The 15277-nt window shown below is 33.7% G+C and overlaps 1 long non-coding RNA gene across 1 annotated transcript in view; it reads right to left on the bottom strand.

Annotated features, from left to right (window-relative positions):
• The window catches only part of LOC125778775 (uncharacterized), a 118495-nt gene extending 116975 nt beyond the window's left edge, over nt 1-1520 (bottom strand). The window contains exon 1 of the long non-coding RNA XR_007422908.1: nt 771-1520. This is a non-coding gene — a long non-coding RNA (uncharacterized LOC125778775). The remainder of the gene's footprint in view (nt 1-770) is intronic.
• Nucleotides 1521-15277: the final 13757 nt, after the last annotated feature.

Here is a 15277-nt window from a genome sequence, read left to right as displayed (position 1 = left end):
TTCAAGCGATGCTTTTACTAAATTTCAAGTTTTCGTCATTCCATTCGTCTGAGGTCGGCGTCCGAAATCGAGTTTTGCTGCTACCCCTCTAAGAAATAGATAAATGGCTAAATTATGTATGTGTTCAACATAAAATAAAAAATTATACACAGATCGAGAATTCCATAACTTGTTCAAGTATTATGACTTTTATTCTAATAGCTTAAGTTATTTTCGGAATTTGCAGTTTTCAGTTTAGTTTTCAAGTTTCAGCTAGTTTTGCAATTTTTATATAAGTTATGAATTCGTTAAGAATTCAAACACTTGTGTCGCAATCTCTTGTATTGACTATTTACTTGTTCGTATTATGTAATTTCCTAAACAATTTTTCGTCGTGTCATAAACCGTACACCGAGTTTATCGAACGATTAGGTGTAGTTCATACAAAGACTTGTTTTCCCAATAGAATAAAACCGGAAGAGATAAGATATCGGAAACCAAACTTTTTACGGTCTTACAATTATTACTCGTACAAGCAAAAAGAGTAGTTTTCGTGCAAAAAGAGATAAAATGTTCTAACTAAGTCTATGTATATAAAGGGTGATTTTTTTAAGAGATTTATAAATTTTTTAAAAAAAAAAAACTCATAAAATTTTCAAAATCTCATCGGTTCTTTATTTGAAACGTTAGATTGGTTCATGACATTTACTTTTTGAAGATATTTTCATTTAAATGTTGACCGCGGCTGCGTCTTAGGTGGTTCCATTCGGAAAGTCCAATTTTTGGGCAACTTTTTCGAGCATTTCGGCCGGAATAGCCCGAATTTCTTCGGAAATGTTGTCTTCCAAAGCTGGAATAGTTGCTGGCTTATTTCTGTAGACTTTAGACTTGACGTAGCCCCACAAAAAATAGTCTAAAGGCGTTAAATCGCATGATCTTGGTGGCCAACTTACGGGTCCATTTCTTGAGATGAATTGTTGTCCGAAGTTTTCCCTCAAAATGGCCATAGAATCGCGAGCTGTGTGGCATGTAGCGCCATCTTGTTGAAACCACATGTCAACCAAGTTCAGTTCTTCCATTTTTGGCAACAAAAAGTTTGTTAGCATCGAACGATAGCGATCGCCATTCACCGTAACGTTGCAACAGCATCTTTGAAAAAATACGGTCCAATGATTCCACCAGCGTACAAACCACACCAAACAGTGCATTTTTCGGGATGCATGGGCAGTTCTTGAACGGCTTCTGGTTGCTCTTCACCCCAAATGCGGCAATTTTGCTTATTTACGTAGCCATTCAACCAGAAATGAGCCTCATCGCTGAACAAAACACGCGCGCGAAACACATTTCGAACCGAACACTGATTTTGGTAATAAAATTCAATGATTTGCAAGCGTTGCTCGTTAGTATGTAAGTCTATTCATGATGAAATGTCAAAGCATACTGAGCATCTTTCTCTTTGACACCATGTCTGAAATCCCACGTGATCTGTCAAATACTAATGCATGAAAATCCTAACCTCAAAAAAAATCACCCGTTACTATAATCTTTATTAAAATAGTAGGCGATGATTGAGAACGAATGCATCAGTATTGGTATCAAGTTATCTTAAAATAAGTTTAGTTAACCATTTCACCCATCATTGGAAGTTGGAATTTATCTGCTTTTACCTCATATTTCACATGCTAAATTTGAAGATAGACTTTTAGCTAGTGAAATCTAAAGAGCAAAACATAATAAGACTTTGTTCATAATTTTAAAATTCTTAATTTATTCTTCAGAATTTACACATGTTGTCCCCTCAAAGTAACCTCTTTTGCTACAAAACACTTGTGCCAATGTTTTATCCAAACCACGAATCAATAGTTAAAGTCAATTTCCGGAATAGCCTTCAATGCGCATAGCGATTAAGGTTTTGTGTCTTCGATTGACTCAAAACGGCTTTCCCGAAGCGGTCGTTTTAGTTTGCTGATGACCCAGAAGTCAATCATCGATAATCGAAGAAAACTATTAACATAATCTTCACTTTTGACCTGGTTTGACGTGGTTTCTCCGGCTTCGGCTCACCTTTGCCACGATATTCAGCCGATTGATCGTTTCTTTCCGGGTCGTAGCCATAGATCATCGCCATAGATTCCTCGCCGAAAATAATACGTTTCATGACATCCTGGTAGTCGGAAAGCATTACTTCTCAGACGTTTACGCGACGATGTTTTTCGAAAAGAATTTGTGATTTTGGAACCAATCGAGTTTTCAATTTTCTCAGGTACTCGTACAAATTATCTACTAAAATGGTTATCACCGAAGGCCTTCTTGGTTGAATAATTTCATTCATCGTAAAAATCGACAAATGCACTTTATGTACTTCAAAAAGGCAAGCGTATAATAAACACTTTAATAAATTTCTTAAAACTATCTCCGATAATCGGTTATCTCAACTTTTCATATAGTTAAGAATTGTTTGATATTGGTATTACTCACCGTCTTGAAATCACACACATGTCAGCCGACGCTGAGCTAAAATCAAAACTAACCTCTGTGTCTAAAGAATATACCATTTAACAAATAATACCCGCTTTACTTTAGTGAAGTCTCCTTTGATATACTTCATAGAAAAAGTGACCAAGGCTTAATCTTAAAAGAGTCCACTAGTTCTTAAACTAGTTGGTTCTTTTGGGATCTAATAAGTAATGTCAAATTTAAGGAAATTTTGTACTGACATGCAATAGTATGTGTGAAATCGAGCAATTCTTCTACTCAGAAATTCACATACTCCCACGCTGTTTTATTGTATATATGTATTTGCAACCTTATGTTCATTGTACCCTGAATTTGATTACTTTAAATGCTGCTTTAAATTGTGTACAAGATTAACAGAATTGCAGGCTAAGCGTGAATATTATTTAATAATTTCAAAGAGGCGTTACACGGGTAATATCGATAGACCCAACAGTAATAGTTGTTCAAAAAATAAAAATATCCATGCATTGATAGTGCCAATGATTGTCGCTCCATCTCTTTGGTTCGTTTCAACGAGTGTTTTCACTAACCGAGGCTTTAGATTAGACAAAAACAGGAATTTAACATACACAACAAGCAGCGCTTTCCCAGTACCTGGTTCGCAGTCATCCGTCAGTAAAGTTCTGGTTAACTAAACCAAGGCTCCTTCTTTCTGTAAAGAAACATTTTTTAATAGGAACTTTGACAGATAACTGCTAACCAGACATTAAGAAAACGGTCCTAAAGTTGGTAAGAATTTTCGAAAATAATTCGAATTTTCAATAATAATTTCAAAGGCATTAAAATAAAATAAATTTGTGCACGTGAAAAGCAAATTCAATAACTGTAATTCGAAGTTAAATCAACAATATCAAAGTCTAATTTTATAAAATACGACGTTATTAATATAATATGTATATACAATATAAAATTTGAGCTGCTTACCCTTAATAACGCAACGCAGTGACATATCTATTTATTTTTGGGTATTAATATCCAAAAGCAAACATCGATTGGCTTAGGAGTTGCTGACCTTACCCAAATCGTTTGGCCTACGATTGTGATGAGCATTCTAGTAAATGTGTGTAAGCGGAAATGAATACATAAATAATATGTGTGTGATTTGCATTAGCATAAAAAATATCTGACGATAAATATCAAGGAAGCGAAAGACAAACCATTCAAGTTCTGAAATTTATTCAAAATCACGAAATTTATAGCGTTATAAATGTTTAATAAGTTCTATGCATTTACATAATTATCTCTATCTGCCTTTTATAGGCTTTGTATTTACTTCAATAGGCTTAAAGATAATAGTCGCAGCTATCGTTTGGTGGCACATGAATCTATAAGAAAATGTTAATCTTCAATGATAAATAAGAAACCATTAAATTTCAGTTAACAACATTGTCAAATAAAATCTGATTCAAACATTGTAATGAAGAACATAATATATTTTATTACTTGATAGCAGAATATTTTGACATAAAGCAAAGAAGAGGGGTGTGAGGTTTGATATCATTTGTTGATGACGAATTAGGAAGTAAGAGTTGGTGGGGTGTACCATTATGGACATTTTATAGATCGCTCTGCAGTTTTCAACGATAAATATTTGAGTATCGTTAAATTAAAAGATATTGAATAAATTGGAATTACAAACGAGTAGAAATGACCGATAAAAATCAGCTTACATGCTAACAGCTTAGTAGTAGAAAGGAGGAAATACTAGTGACAACAAAAAAATGGGTTGTTATAAAAGTTTTAGGCAGTTAAAGCGATTTATTAGTAAAGAAGTATCGTCTGTACTTACAGTGCTAAAATAAAGTGGTTAAGACATCTATAACCAATTCCAAAATCAATTTTCCAAATGATCTAAAAGCATTTCAAAGTTTAATTATAAAGAATATTTCTTTTCGGCAAAATCAATTTATTTTATACAAATAGTCTCCTTCTACCTCAATAAAGATTTTTGCACGGTCCAAAAGCATGTCGAACGAGTGTTTTAGCTCGTTGGACGGTATGGCCGCCAGTATGCCGGTGCAAGCCTCTTTAATGGCCTCTACGTCTGCAAATGCATTTTTCCGAAAAGAAAGAAGTCGCACGGTGATATATCAGGTGAATATGAAAATATGAATTTTGGTCAAATAATCTGTCACATGCGTCGATAGATGACACCAATTTTTGGTCATCAGAAAATTTGTGAGGAACAAACCATGCACACACCTTTCGTTAGACCAAATTTTCGATCAAAATACAATAAATCGATGTTTTGGAGATGTTTAATTCCATATCTATGAATTTTAATAATGATTTCGGCTGATTTTTGATGAATTCACGCACAGTTTCGATGTAATTTCCAGTGATTACGGATTTTGATTAGCCCACATGTTGATCGTTATTTATATCCTCACGACCACTTTGAAAACGTTAAAACCACTCGTGCATTCTGCTACTGGATAGGCATAAACTTGTTTCGTCAATTGAAGCGTTTCAGTAAAAGTTTTACCAATTTTAAAACAAAATTTAATGTGGTTCTTTGTTCGAAGCTCATTTTCGCACCGATAACACGAACATACTGACACTTAAAACGCAATAACTTTCACTTCACAATCAATTAAATGTCATTAAAATTCTCACACTGGACAATCGAATGAAGATAGCGCAAACTCTAACGCACCAATCGACATGTACATGTTAAAAATAATCAAAAAGTCCTGTTTACTTTGAAATGCTCCTTGTATATACAGTTCATTGGGTTTTCATTCTGGGTGTTCCAAACTTCATGTCAAACTTAATTACCTTGTTACCTTTCGAAAAAAAATAACAAATAACTCTAAATATTTCGTAGCGTTTTTACATATGAATTCAAAAGTCTTTTGTATGCATGCAATACTGGTTTTGGGGAATCTACTTTATCATGAACACAAATATTTGCGTTGCTCAAAATATTCTGAAAAGGTCGTGAAGTCGTCAAAAATGTGTCTCATGTGACTCGAGTATACATCTCTGTTAATGACGATAACAACCAAAAATTATTGAAACCGTTTTTAAAAATCGCCATGTTGGCATTAGTAAGATAGCAGATGATCTCAACATGTCTTATAGGTTGACTCATCACATTTTAATTAATGGTTGGGTGAAGCGTGTTGATGCTAAACTTGTTCTAAGACCTTTGCAAAAACGACGTCAAATAAAGATCGCAAAAGAAATTATTGGCAACTTGGCTGAGGACCATACTTTTCATAAAATTTCAGTCGAACAAATGCAAAAATTTACTGAAGCCTCAAAAACCACATTAAGGACGATCAAAAATCCAGGAGATGTTCATCGTTTTCTTGGTTACCGTGCTATGGTTTATCATTAACTTATTGCAAAGTGTCAAATGGCCAATACGACAATACTACTTGGGCGTTTAGAGAAGTCTATGTGACTCTTCGTCTGTTTTTTGGCTCACAATAAATGGATTTTTCACCACGATAGTGCAAACTCACCTTCTTACATGATTGTGACTGACTTTTTGGCCAGATTCGAAACGAGAGTCAGGAAACTCAGGCATATTATTGCCAGAAATCTGTTATTTTTGTTTTCAAAATTGAAAAGGCCACTTGGGGGAATGCCATGAGTCCATTAAAGTCATTAAAAGTCGTTCGCCAGGGCACACTGGTATCGATGAATAAAATGAAGAGCAAAAATAAAAAGCATCCGTATTTTCCTCGAACGTTTTTATTTAATTTTGTATAAAATTAAAAACAGTTATAGGTGTTTTGTGGTTGCGGTTTTGGCATAATAAAAATTCCCTTGCCGAAAAGATATGAATTTATTATATTCAAGTTATAAGAGTTCAACTGTTCGTACAATGTGAAAAATGCCTTTTTTGAATAGCTTATGGTATAAACAAAAAGTATACCTGACTACTTTCGAACGTTCAAACTTTCTGCTATCATCTGACCCTACCATACTGAAATTTAAAATATAAGAAAAAAATACACATTGCAAATACCGTTAGAAATTTCGGAATTATGAGTGTTTTTGACAAATGATGATGATACTTGAAAAATGATATAAATGGGATCATATTTGTTTATAAGTTTTTTGTAAACGAGATAAGTATACATATATTTCATCAAAAATCTTGTTTCTTTTATAGCTTTCTTACATATGCACATTGCTAAATCCGCAAAAAAGGCACATAACTTAACAGTTAATGGTTGAGGCTGTAAAAACCCACCACATGACCCAACAAACAGAGCGGCAAAAAAGTTAATGTGAATAAAACCAAAAGGCGAACAGTCAATGAACCTTAAAAATGACTGTGTAAACTTAGTAAAATTAATGCTCCGAAAAAATCATCACGTGATAGATATCTCACATAGTAACAGCTGAGATTATATGTACATACTGACCAAAAAGTATCCTGAAATTGGAAATAACACGAAAAATATTAAAAAAATAAAATAATCAATGAATTTCATTTTATCTCTTCGTTTGACTGAAAACGCGTTCCACTCCGATGAATGTTGACTTCTTTCATAAATCCATGTTTCATCGGCAGTTCTAATAGTCTTTATCAATATGGGATCGAAATTCATACGATTAAGCATGTCCATAAAAATCATTCGAACGGACTCGCTGGAGATGTGGAGCTCTCTAGCCATCTCTCCAACACTTGCCTGATGATTTTCAAGCACCATATAGTACTTCCCTTTTTATTATTTTCATCAGTTGCAGAGGTCGAAGGTTTACCCGAAGAATTTAATTACAATTTCTGGATGCTTTTTTGTCTGAATGTACTTACTTATAAATATTCAAGGCGCCTTCTCATAGTTTTTTTCCGCTCTCAAGTTCGTATGCTATCTTTCATCCAATGCATTTGAACTAATTTGCATATTTTCACCACTTAAGTACTTGATGTGAAAGCATGAGTTAGATGATTCTGTTCTTGTTTATAAGTTCAGTGGCGGAGGTGAAGAGGGATCTTTTGTATACCTCTATTTGAAAGTTCGCTGCTAACATGCTTTGAACTTAATAATAATTAATTTTTTTAAACTTGAATTAATTTAAGTGGAGAGTGGCGGTTCTAAACTTTTTTTGATTGTGGATCACTTCAAGACGAATTTCCTGTTCCGGAAATATCGCATTAACATTTGAGTGTAGAAAAATATTCACGTGAGATCACATACAATTTGTTGATCGTTCAAAAATGGCTCGTGTCGATTGGTCAAGAGAAATGTTGAAAAAATACCATAACAGTAGTTCGAAGCATGTCTAGAGGTATGTCAACGTGACATTTCTACGAATGCGCATGAAAGTAAACAACAATAGAGTGTATGGATGTTTTAAAATGAGCCGAAGCTAATAAATGCTGTTTGCGTACGAAGCACTTCCAAGCAATAGGCCTGTTTTTTGGAACAACTGGACATATGTATCTCAACCATCCCACTTGAACAACCCACTGTAAAGTCTGGACTTGGCACCGAATGACTTCTTTTTGTTCCCATACAAAAAAAAAATATCTAAGAGGTCAACGTTTTTCAACACTGAAAAGCTTCGTTGATGCGTTCAGAGTGCATGTTGATACCTCAGTCAGAGAGGCAAAAGTGCTTTGAGAATTGGTTCAAACGCTTGTAAAAGTGTATAGATCTTATTGGAGAATATTTTGAAAAAACAATAAAGCGATTTTCGATGAATAATATTTGCTGTTGGTTTCTAATCCCGAAATATAAGAGACCACAACTTAGACGCCGATTTTACCCAATAAAAACCTCGCCTTCGTTTCAAAAATAATCTTTGTGCTCTCAAAATCGAGGTGCAGTCTACCAGTGGACAAGAATGTAATAAATCGAGAAAAATTGTAAATAAATGCGCTTAAAAGCAGTTTTATTGAAATTTATGATTTGTTTTGGATATTTTTTTTCTTTTTACATCCATTTATTTTTGTATTTCCAAACGAAACTGATTTTATAAATGTATCTGTTATATTTTTTATTTTTTTTTAATTGGAAGATGTAAATAGAGATTTGAAAAGAAACGAGGGCAAAGAGATTGATAGTTTAATGATTTTTGAGCATATCTATATCCAAAACCGTTCCCAAATTTAGGTCAACAAAAGCTCTAGAGAGCCTTGCAACGATCAAAAAAATATAACTCTATCCCCCCTAAGAGTCTATTCAATCCGCCACTGCAATCCCTTTTCTTATACGAGTATATAATATGTACTTAAGTGTATCACAAATGACGTAGACAATTCCACACAGCACATCTATATGTATCAGCATGACCGATCTGTTGGTGAGAAATACCAGAAATACAAGAATGCTGATTGAACGCGCTGATAGGTTTCTACTTGTGAGTAACATCGTCTTCTACGGCTTATCTCGATTTTGAGGCAATTAAAAGGAGGGGAATAAAAGAAACCAGAACAAGTCATAAATTCACTGCTACAATTTTGCATATTTAAGAAACAAAGCGGATTTAAATGGGCGCTTTATACAAAGCCACGGGAGAGAACTTAATAGCTAATGAAAAATAAACCAAATAAACAAACAAACATTTACTGCATACATATGGCTATAAATCACAACAGTGATAACAGTTTTAGTAGAAAAGAAAATAGTGTATAGAAGGCGCACAAAATTAGTAAAAGTATAATAAAGAGTTTTTGAAGAAAGGCATTGTGGACGTGCGCAAAAACAGTGGAATTTCGACGACTTAAGCAACCAGTCAGAAAAAACTCTTCAAATAATTGGGATGAAGACAGCATGAAATATATGTATCGTTTCTATGATAAGACGCTATTAGGACAAAATTCGTACGTTTTAAAAAAAATATATATATAATACAATGAACGTCAAAAAATCCAAAAACAAACCAAAACCATTTAGATGGCAAAATCCAATTGTACGAGACAGGTAATACCATCAAAATATCAAAGGAACGTGTTTGTTATATCATTTCTGCATATTATTTTCCAAATTTGGACCCTTTTTGTAATCCTCCGGCATTAAGATAATGCCCAAGAAATTTAACGACAATGGAATGGGTATCGCCGAACTGCGGACTATTTGGAGGCTCAAGACAAATCATGCACAAACAAAATATCAAAAAGATCGGCTATCGCTAAAATCGGTGTTTAACTGCCGATACTTTGATACAGAAATATCTGGATCAGGTTTGAATAAGTGAGAGCACAAGCTTCTATCTTTTCATTTGCAATGTATGATATTTTAACTGATTAGAATTTATTGTTGTTAAAAGTCTTCTAGTCTCAATGTGAATGCTATCCCTAATAGGTCACAACAGCTAATGTATTGTTTGAAGAAAAGTTAGCTGCACTTATTAACAGAGAACATCAAAAAGCATCCTATCACTGTCTGATATTTGTTGTTTCTCGGTAAACATTGTTAAGAAGTATCATATCTTGTCTTTCAGTGATCTCAACTTGTTCAGATCGATAAATATAGTAATACTACTTTGGGTGTTGTCACATGTTTTGGTCTTATAGTAGTATAATGAGCAGGATCTCTAAGGAATATTGCCGATCTGCAAACAGGTTCTAACATTTCCTTCAGAAAATTTAAATAATCTGGTGTTTCTCTTTGAAATTATGAGTTTAGTTGCTACCTCTGGCTGCTCCTACAATTGACAGTCATTCCTTTTATACCCTGAAGACGTTTTTAAGGGACTGCATGGGTTTCCTCAGATAAAAAACAGCATTTTAAACAATTTTTTCTCATATAAAATATAAAATATTTTATTAGAATTGTTTATTGTTACAAACATACACTATTACCAAAGAAGTTCTGAAATTTTTGGAAAAAAATATTTTAAACTCCGCCATTGCGGCGCCATACCCGGTGACCCCTCGGAAAAAAGATGGCAGGATAACTCCTTACAGGATCCCCTAAAGTGAAAAAATATGTGTTGTAGTTAAAACCTTAACTTACCACAGAACTTTTGCGAAGGAAAAAGAAAAACAGGCAAACATTTTTATGAAAAAATTAAAATTTCGCGATTTTTGTTTTTCCAATTAATTTCAACCGAAAAAAAGCATTCATCTAAATCTTTAAGAATTGTATCTCAAAGACGTATGTAAAATTTCATGAAAATCGGTTGAGTAGTTCACGAGAAATCTTGCCAACACAGTTTCGAGAAAAACGCGTTCAAAGACGGCGCACTTAGCCTAGCTAGCCTCAAGGGCACAAGTTATCAAGGCTGTATCTTCGAAACGATTACTCGGATCAAATTGAAAATTTAGAACAATATTCTAGAGGTGTTGCAAAATTTAATAAGCCAATAAAAAAGTACGACTTTTTGAAACCCTTAAGCCCATATAACCCCTTAAAGCATTTAGCTGTCATCCAAACTAGCCAATCGAAATCAAGCTCTCGTAAGGCATATTTTGTATTTGTGAAAGTGCTACAGTGCAACTGAAAAGGTTTTTTATTTCTTTTCTTTCTATTATTGAATTAATCACAGTCAATGCAGTCACAAGCAGTGCACTTATCAAAAACCATCTCATGACCTACGTAACGTCATCACTTATGAACTTTACTCTATTATATGCGTCAAAAATGCCATCATATTCTACAAAAAGCCAATTAAAATTTGTGATTTGTGATATTCTGGTTTAATTATGCAAATAAATAATTTGACATACGTTAAAATGAAGATATATTTACAAGAGCACCTGGAACTTGAAATTTGTGTTTGCATCCGGTCGTTGCAGTCTGTTGCTACAGCATCACTCATACGCCGCGCTGGCCTTGAACAGCCTCAATTGGCACAAAGTAAACAATAAACAATGGAATAATTAATAAATATGGCTTTGATCAACACGAGTTCGAAAATATTTGTAACTGTTATTGCTGAAATGTTGTTGTTTTTGTTGTTCAAATGTGTCAAATTGATGACAAGCTAAAAAAGTAACTATTAAATGCAATAAGAAAATTAAGAAAATAAGTATATATGGTCACCTGAAATGCAAAACAACGTATCATCAAAAAACTCGAAATTTAGTTTTTTTATTGTTTACGATGCACTACATCACCTTAGATATGTCAGATCGTATAGTTTCAAGCTCTTAGTTATAACCACTACATAACCATTTTATAATCAAAACTCAAATTTTGTTTCAATATGTTTTTTTATTTAAATTATATACATATTAAATATTTCTTTGTTGGTTACGATTGACTACTTCATATTAGATATGTCATATCGTAAAATTTCAAACTTCCGCGCTCAGATATAACCAATATATAACCATTATATAACCAATACATAACCAACACATAACCATTTTGTAACCAAAACCCATATTTTGTTTCATTGTGAGATGCTTCTATTACATCGTTTTTCTTCTCCAGTAAACTTATGAAAAGTGATGTTACGTTATTTTGCATTTTAAGTGACAATATACTGTAAACAATATTTAATCACACTGCATTAGTGCTTTGACCTTTTCAGCAAGCATCATGCTGCCAAATATGCAATGTAAAAAGTAAAAGAATGCCAATATTTTCTTGCTCATGATTCAGTCATACTATGGAATATGGTATTTATCTAAGCATTCAGGTTTTAAAAAAAATATATTTATGCACATTTTTTGAAAGCAGTTCTCTAGACTTTATATGCGGATGAAGTAAAAATAGCTGTGAATGACATAAACAATTTAGAAATGTGGTTAATTAAGTAAATAAGAATTTCTTTAAAACAATTGGCGACTAAGTGTTAATTCAATTAGCAAAACGGCTGGAGAAAGATTGATATTTCTTTCTAAATATGGTTAGAGATATATTCATACATTAAACAATTAGCAGCGATATTCACTTTCGATTTTTATTTTCACAATAATAATTTAAAAGCAGTATAGTTTAATATGAAGATATTATTAAAAGAAATACTTAAGTTTCACCTTCACCTTCGTTGAGTAGTATTTATTTACGCTTAAATTAGTGTATTAATTATGCATGAGCCGCAGTACGCGTGGTCATGCGCTTCTTAAAGCACACGCACATACACATACTACCACAATAGATATTTTATTTTTTTATGAATAAATATTTAATTTTTTTTTATGAATAAATATTTTTTTTCTATAAATGAATTTTATATTTTTCTTAGCAGTCGCAGTACGGATTTGTCAAGAACGAGCCACCGCTTAACTTGTCCGGCGCTTGAATTCGAACGTCGCAAAGTGGATTGGTCAGTTCTGTGCGTAATTGATGAGCGCATCTGGTTAGCATTTAGAGCAACAACTATGTATGCATAAACAATAGCAGAAACATCTGTGTTGCTATTGATAGACAAGAGTACTTCAGTGTTGGTATCAGCACTCGGTAAGCACTCAGTAAATTAAAAAAATATGTGTTGTTTGGCCAAAAATGTAAACTTTCTTGCACACAGTAGGCGTTTGATTTTATAATTTGTTTTAAAGTTATCAGGCATATCACGCTTACTATGCAATACACTGTGGCATTTCAGTTGAAATTGAAAAGTGATTGTATTAGGGGTGCTCTTAAAGTATTAGTTCGCATATCGTGTTTAGAAATTATAACAATTCTTCAATGAACTCTTTCGAATTATTTAGATGAGACTACCACATTATATAGCTATCATACATATAGATTAAAGCCCTTGGAATAAAATATTTTGTATTTGTGAAGATGCAACCGACGTTAACGTTCCTCTCCTGTTTTAGCAAAATATTGTCCGACTTTATTAGAAAGAAAAACAACAAGTATAGCATTAGTTTGGTAAAATTTTGACTTCTGCTGATCTGATAAATATTTAGATTTCACTACATCAAGAGAAACCGACATTTTACTGTCCAGTGTAATGTTTACTGCTACAACGGAGGATAATGTAACAAAAATTCACGATTTCAAATCGCAGTTTGAAGATGGTGATGGATGTAGTAGTTTTAGCTTACTCCGGAAATGAAACGCAAGCGTGAATACACTTCACAGCAATCTGAAAGAATTTACGCATCGTTTAATAGTCGACAAAGCGAAGCAAATGGGTCTAGTGGTGAACGAGGGCAAGACGAAATATCTTCCGTCATCAAATTAACAGTCGTCTCATCGCGCCTTTGCCCCCACGTCTTGACAGCCATAACCTCGAAATCGTAAATAATTTCGTCTATCTTGGAACCAGCATTAACAGCCACAACAACGTGAGGCTCGAAATCCAACCCAGAATATCTCTTGCCAACATGCGCTACTTCGGACTGAGTAGGCAATTCAGAAGTGAAGTCCTCTCTCGACGGACAAAGAAATTCTATATGTTATAATATTCTATAAATTATTCTCGTCCTGCTATATGGTGCAGAGGATTTACTCAAAAATATTTTCGAAGCCACGAAGTCGTTGTTGTTTGCAGACCTGCAGACATTAAGTTTTTCGGATAGATTAAAGAAGTTGGTGTATCATTGGGTGAATTGTATCAGAGGTTAATATTGGTATTCTGCGATTTTTCCTTTGAAAAGCAAATAATCGCTTACTGAAAGTGCCGTTAATCTCTACCAACTAAAGGTAATGTTGGATGACCTCATTTTACTATGAATTATATAAACTTTCCTTCGATCGGCTCTGTAATGCTTAAGATCTTTTGATTTTTTTTTTTTATATTTAGGAAGGGCAATAAATTTATTTCAATGTTTTTGTGAGATGGTAAGTACGACATAATTGTCTTATACCATGTTTCGACCGAAATCTGTTCACGAGATTTAGGCTCTTGGGTAAATTATCTTACTAATCTACTAGATTTAGCAAGATTTTCCCATTCAAATATGACTTTGGTTAATCTCGTCATCGAGAAGATTTTAGGCTTATCTACTCGAAATCCCCTGTGTTACTCCGATTTGGCGCCTTCTGTTTGTCAATAGAAAAATTATCACATTGTCACAGCTGATTTATACAGTAAAACTTCTTTTTTAAAGAAGACGGAAACTTAAAACTTAATGGGGAATGTATATTATCATTCGAAAGAACATTATTTTAAATTTAAGTTTTGATTATTCTCTCTTTCAAATATTGGCTACGGCTACGTCACAAATGAGCCATTTGTTAAGTCCAATTTTCAATGACTCGTTCGAGCATTTAGACTAGTAACTGACGAATGATATGCGTGATGTTTTGCTCCAAGGCCTTAATCGAAGCTGAAGGACCGCATAGACCTTTGAGTCTATATATTCCCACATGAAAAGGTCTAACGATGTGATATCACACGATCTTAGTGGCCCATCGAACAGTAAAAACGTGAAATTATCTACTCACCGAAGTGTTCTCTCAATAAATACTAGTACATTGATTGATGCGATGTGCGTCAAGTGCCATCAAATAGGTTTTCATCGGCAATATTTTTGAAGAAATATGGACCAATGATTCAGGTTGCTCTTCGTCCCAAATGTGGCAATTTTGCTTGCTTACATACCCATTAAGCCGGATATAGGGCTCACAGCTGAACAAAATTAATCTCGAATACGTCGGATATTCTTAAACTGTTCAAGAGCCCATTAAGCAAAGAGATTTATTAAAAAAGGAGAATAATGAAAGGTAAGATGGCCAAAGCCGATCTAATAGTGTTGTGGCGAAGGGAATGCCACAGCTTCGATCCGCTAATGAATCAGCTGTTTTATAAGTTTCGAACAGCAGTGTGAACAGTCTGGATTAGTGAATAGATAAAATAAATTTGTAATCACTTCAAATTTTTAGTGGGAATTTGATATTACTTGTTCGTATGTTCTTTATCAATTTTCCGGAAACACAATGTATGGTTCAAGAGCTGTTGTAAATTGTTTAGT

Source organism: Bactrocera dorsalis, chromosome 5 (genome assembly GCF_023373825.1).
Source record: "Bactrocera dorsalis isolate Fly_Bdor chromosome 5, ASM2337382v1, whole genome shotgun sequence".
NCBI lineage: Eukaryota > Metazoa > Arthropoda > Insecta > Diptera > Tephritidae > Bactrocera > Bactrocera dorsalis.
The sequence above is the reverse complement of the archived record's forward strand: the minus strand, read 5'-3'. Positions and strand labels throughout refer to the sequence as shown.